The following is a 6,001-nucleotide window of genomic DNA, read 5'->3' as shown; positions in this document are numbered from 1 at the left end:
TATGTGTGAAGCGGTCTCTACTTGCATGGCTCATATCAAAGGTTAATTATATCAAAGGTTAATTATAAGTGAGTTGTATGTGTCATCCCTAGGGATAATACATGTATCATGTTTTGGTGAGAGCTACATTCCTAGACATTTGGGTTATATACCAAGGCAACATGATTGGAAAGGAACAAATGCAAAGCATTCTTTACCAGAGCCCCAAGTAGATAGGTGACAAAAGAGAAGCGAAGCACTTGTCAACTTGGTAGCTCAACCCATGTGTACATAAACCAAGAGGAATCATTGCGAACACATGCAATTTGACATAAACACACAAATATTCAAGTATACAAGACCATATCAAAGCAAGCATGGATAATATGCAGCTACCAACAACCAACATAGAGCTACCAACAACCAACATAGAACCCCAATATATTCCTTTCATTGGTGCATTGCAAACATATTAGTAGCTACAAGCAAAAGTCAACTTAAAAGTTGCATCATCACAAAGCAAAACATAAAAAATTAGAGCAGCGAACATGACCAGCCATGATGATTCCATCTCATATAGACACATAAACCAAACCCCTTAAAACCAGACAAAATGCTTAAAATATAGAGTGGACACCAAAACATGTATAAACTAGAGTTGTAGCTCGATCTAACAGAGAATACTTCTAAAGAAACCAACATGGACATGCAATACTAAAGAGAGTCAAAAACCAATGGAGAAGTTAGTATTGAGGTGGTTGTTGATACAATAGGTTATGTTGTTATTGCACCTATGCCACCCTACATGGGAATGGAGGATGAAGTTTTCTATCACTAATTGCTCTTTGACAATAGTTTATATCATAAAGGATATAAAAGGTCATCCATAGACTAAGTTCAATGAGGACTCCCGTATTTGCATTAATCTTGAGAGCGCTCCATTGTAAGGACAATTTGTGGCTTTCAACCTTTTATTTATAGTATGCCCTACATATAAAAGTTATATGGCTATATGTTGGTTCTTGAGTCGAGATCAATTATTTCACTACGGTGTTTGTATGTCAAAAATAAAATATGAAGTGTCCTCAGCCCCTATTCAAATAAGTTGTTTTTGAATTCATTTAAGCTATTCTAGACAATGAAGGTTTTAAAAGACAAGGGTACGTTCCTAAAGTCTATGATGACAATTGCGTGTATGAGTTGGATGGTGAGGGATGTAGGGTATGGAACAATACTGTGATTGTCACATTGGGTGAAGACACAAACATAGACAAGTTCCCTCAAGTCATTTGTTCTTTAGAAAATCTTATGTGGATGTATAAATTCTCACCAACCTAGTCTCATTAATCTTTTGGTAAAACTAAATTTGAAGTGACCATCATCTCATTTGTTTTCATCTCATTAATCTTTTGGTAAAACTAAATTTGAAGTGACCATCATCTCATTTGTTTTCATACTTTTTCTCCTAAGTGATCATCATATTTGTTGTGAGCGACATTTTCTTCAATGTGTGAATGAGCATTGCTCTTTCCTTGTCAGTGCCCACACGGAAACCTCGATCGTTTCTTTTGTAGACATGTCCCTCTTTGTTTTGGGATTTGTCTTACATTGGTGTTCTACTTCATGCCACGAGAGGCAAAATCCAATTGATTAATGATGTATAAGGGGGATTGTTGGCCTCGGGTCATGCCAACTAGTACACAATCACCGAGCATCGAGCACGGATAGTGGGAGCAACAGTTGAGCATCGTTTTGTAGCAATGAGTGCAGATGATTCTAGGTATTGACCTATAGGCGAGTAGCAGTGTGTGCAGCGAGCACGTGCTAAAATGGAAATTGGTTCTTAGGTAGAAACTAAGTTGTAACAAGCGAGGAAGAGGAAAAGAGAGCAATGTGCCAAGTTCTACTCTGACCTGAGTTGATAGGTTAGGGAGTGTTCATTGCAAGCCGAGGTGGCTTGGTTGTACAAAGTGATTCTGATTCAATGAATGAGAAATGGTCTCTCTTCTTGGTTTTCACTTAGTTGTGTACTTCACTAAGTGTAAGTGGATAATAACTCGGTATTCTCCCGTCATCACACCATTCTTTTCCATTAGCTAGCCCCGACCTCCAAGTGTTAATTGTTGACACTTGTTCTACAATCGAGCACCCCTACCTTAGGATTGTAAGAGCGAGCATCTTCGTGAAGCACAACACCAAGTTGAGAACTAAACCAAGAATCGACATTTTGGCGATCTGCTAGGGAAGGTCAAGTGAATTGCGGGTTGACAAGCTATTAGGGTAGCAAATTTAGAGAACCGAGTTGGTAAGCTTAGTGTTAGTGGGAAAAAGGAGAGAGTTTATGATTACTCAGTGACGAAGCAAAACAATTGCAGGGAATTGTGGGTTACTATAGGAAGTTTATTCAAGTAACTCCAAGAGAGTGGCATCAACTGTTCTTTGATTACTTTTTGAACTAAGCAATGGTTGACACATGCTCGGAGAGAAGAAGAAGATACGTAGTTGGACGCCAAATGGCTGCATCCAATATGCGAGGTGGAGTAGTCTCGGAACCAGAGTTCAATGCTCGAAGGAGGTTGGTAGGAGCAACTGTCCAACAGGAGCGACGAGCATGAGAAGAGAGACTTAGCTATGCTACCCCAAGGGTGAAAGTTGACTACTATGCAGAGCCAGAAGGTCAGAACAATGGTGTCAGGCTGAGGCATCCCAGAAGATTGGTGGGTGAAGGCCTGCCATGGCAAATGGAATTCGAGCACTCATCTACAGAGAGTTTGGATTTCAAATTGATGGCCGTCTCTTCGATTGAATAACAAAAGAAACATGAAGACTAACTGAGAGAGCAATGAGAATGTCTTCAGCGTTACTCAACTAGTGTACCTGAGAGAGTCCGTCGAGAAAGGTATGAAGCCAGAAAATTGGCTATGGTAGGTGGACAAAGAATCCATTGTCATGAAGACAGGCATGCTTCCGATGGAGAGAGATGTCACCACAGATACGAGGTCGATGAAGAGCAACTAAGGTAGTTTTCCTGAGTTCTTTTCACAACATATAGAGAACCTACTTGGTCCACAGGTATACGTCCAGTTGTACCCTTGAGGCCTGAGGACAATACCAACCAAGTCAGGGGTTTACAGTGACCTCACAATCAGGAAGGTGACGGGTGGGGAGCGAGCGAGTCAGCTCTTCCAAGTGGTAGACCCACATACTCGGGTTTTGGGGTCGAGAAGTTCAAGTCCAGCTCCAATATCAAGGTAAAGTTCCAAAATTTTAAAGGCACAGATGATGAAGATCCTTACAATCATTTCCAGAGTTTCTTGCGTGTCTGCCATATCAATCGCGCAACTACAAATGAAGAGTATATGGACTATTTTCCATGTACCTTAATCAAGAACACTCAAAGGTGGTTCAATCAATTTTCAATTGGGTATTTCCCTCATTGGTATGCCATGTCAGTAGCCTTCTCATGCAGGTTTTGACATAAAATTAATGAAGAAGATGTGAGAACAAAGTAGAGTGAACTAAAGTAGAATAAAGGCGAGTTTGTCCAACACTTTATGCTTAGGATGAGAGCTCTTATTAATCAGTTGAGTACAATTTTGGATGACAAGTCTATGCAAGCCTGGTTGTCACATGTTGAATTGCGTAAGCCAGAGATAGTCAATCCTACTAAAACCTATGAGGACTTGCTAAACCGAGCTGTTGCTTTGGGAAAAAGCGAGGGTTTTAAAAACAAAGTGAAGAACAAGGATGTTGAGAGTGGCACTGAGGAGACTCCAAAAAAAAAGCCGAGCTGAAGAGGGCCTCAAAAGAATTGGGCATCTGAGGTAAACTAGGTAACAATGAGAAGTGGTGTGACAAGTGTTCTAGAGGTGGACGTGTGAAAGAGGAACGCAAGACTAAGTATTGCAGCACCTGTACCAAGTTTGGCCATGATGACTCAGATTGTTGGTTTAGTGGCAACAATAGACAAGTGTCAGGAAACCAGGTCACAGCTGATAATCGAGCACTGAGAAGCAAACCCTTTACATCCCGAGTAGAAGGACAAAGGTAAGAATGGTAAAGAGGTGTGATTCATATAAAATTAAGTGCTTCTGTTGTGAAGAAAATCATTTGTGTTTTGATTGTCCAATCTGGGCAAAACACCTAAAATTCTTAAAGAATAACATGGAATGGAAAGAGGTAGACCCTTCTATGAATTTTTTGTTTCTTCTTTGTTTATAGCATCAAATTTTGTAGTATGTATGTGGCAGAGTGGCCGATTACTCATCGAATGTGTTGATGATGCTCCAACAACTACCTTTGGTTGTACCATCAAAGGCATAATATCTCAAATAACATGGTCAAGGGGATCGGTACAAAGACATCATCCATGGACTGCTTCATTCTCCCAATGTGACAAAAAGCTATAAGAATGACTTGAAGCATGCTATAAGCATAGGGATATTCATACAGGATGCATGATTGGTGTCAAGGGTTAGTAGATCCAAAGATATCGAGTGATATTGGAAAGTTGGTTTACCAAATTGTGGGATGATTCCAGCATAGGGCCAGGGACACCTGAGGACATTTCTTGGCTCTGCCAACTGCTATGATCCTCCCATGCTCCATCATCTTGCTTCATATTGGACCCATGGACATGGCAATGGATTGGTGGTTAGTGGTCATATATCTCCCAACATTCTTTTCCCTCTTCATCTGTAAATTATAGACATTCCATTGGCTTTGCTTCACTAATAACATGGTTGAATACTTGGAAAAGGAATGTAGCATGAGTATTTTGGTAGGGTAAGGAAGGATATGTTGATAGAGTTATAAAGTGGGACTGTCAGCCTCCTATATTGAATATACAATCCATGCACTGTGTAAGCGGAGCTACACAAGGGGCTAGTGGGTAAATAGCAATGAAAAAGTCATCATGCTACTCCAATGCTTGTATTTAAGAGTCTTACAAAGTGGTTTGGATTCCTTTGATCACTTGGTAATGGTGGTCAATTCTACTCAAGTAGGTGTCTCATCATCATCAACCCTTCTATGAATTTTTGCTTTCTTATTTGTTTATGCCATCAAATTTTGTAGCTTGATCTAGTATGTGGATGAGTGTGGCCAATTACTCATCAAATATGCTGATGATGGTCCAACAACTACTACCTTTGGGTGTACCATCAAAGGCGTACTATCTCAAATACCATGGTCAAGGGGATTGATACAAAAACATTATCCATGGACCATGGGTACTCTAAAAATTGCTCCATTCTCCCACTGTGACAGAAAGCAATAAGATTTCCTTGAAGAAAAATGCATGCTATAAGCATAGGGATATCCATACGGGATGCACGATTGTTGTTGGGTTAGTAGATCCAACGATGTCGAGTCAGATTGGAAAGTTGGTCTACCAAATTGTGGGATGATTCCAATGCAGGGCTAGGGACACCTGTGGACATTTCTTGGCTCTGCCAACTGCTATGATCCTCCCATGCTCCATCATCTTGCTTCATATTAGACCCATGGACATGGCAATGGATTGGTGGTTAGTGGTCATATATCTCTTAGCATTTTTTCCCTCTTCATCTGTAAATTATAGATATTTCATTGGCTTTAGCTTCACCAATAACATGGTTGGATACCTCGGTTGAAAAGTATAAAAGTACTCCATGATTAGAGTACAAAGGAGATAACTATTAAGGCAAAAGGTCAAGATGTGTGTATACCGACAAATTCTTGGAAGGTTCCAAGTTGTTGTCATCCCAAGAATCTAGAAGTTAAATGTCCATTCCCGCAAGATGTTGAATCTCAGTTTATGGAGTTGCATATCCTGCCTATGGGTGAGATAGACATTTTTCAAGTAGTTGCTGATATTAAGCAAAAATTGCGTGATGAATAGATTGCGGATGGTGGGTTGGACTATTCGGTATATTATGCTAGCAAGTTACTTACACCTACAGAATCAAACTATAGAACCACTAAGCGAGAAGCTCTAGGAATGGTTTTTAGTGTGTAGAAGTTAAGGCATTATTTACTCGGG

Source organism: Dipteris shenzhenensis, chromosome 18 (genome assembly GCF_047967505.1).
Source record: "Dipteris shenzhenensis isolate YYH24624 ecotype China chromosome 18, Dip_SZ_1.0, whole genome shotgun sequence".
Lineage (NCBI taxonomy): Eukaryota > Viridiplantae > Streptophyta > Polypodiopsida > Gleicheniales > Dipteridaceae > Dipteris > Dipteris shenzhenensis.
Note: the sequence above shows the minus strand (reverse complement) of the source record.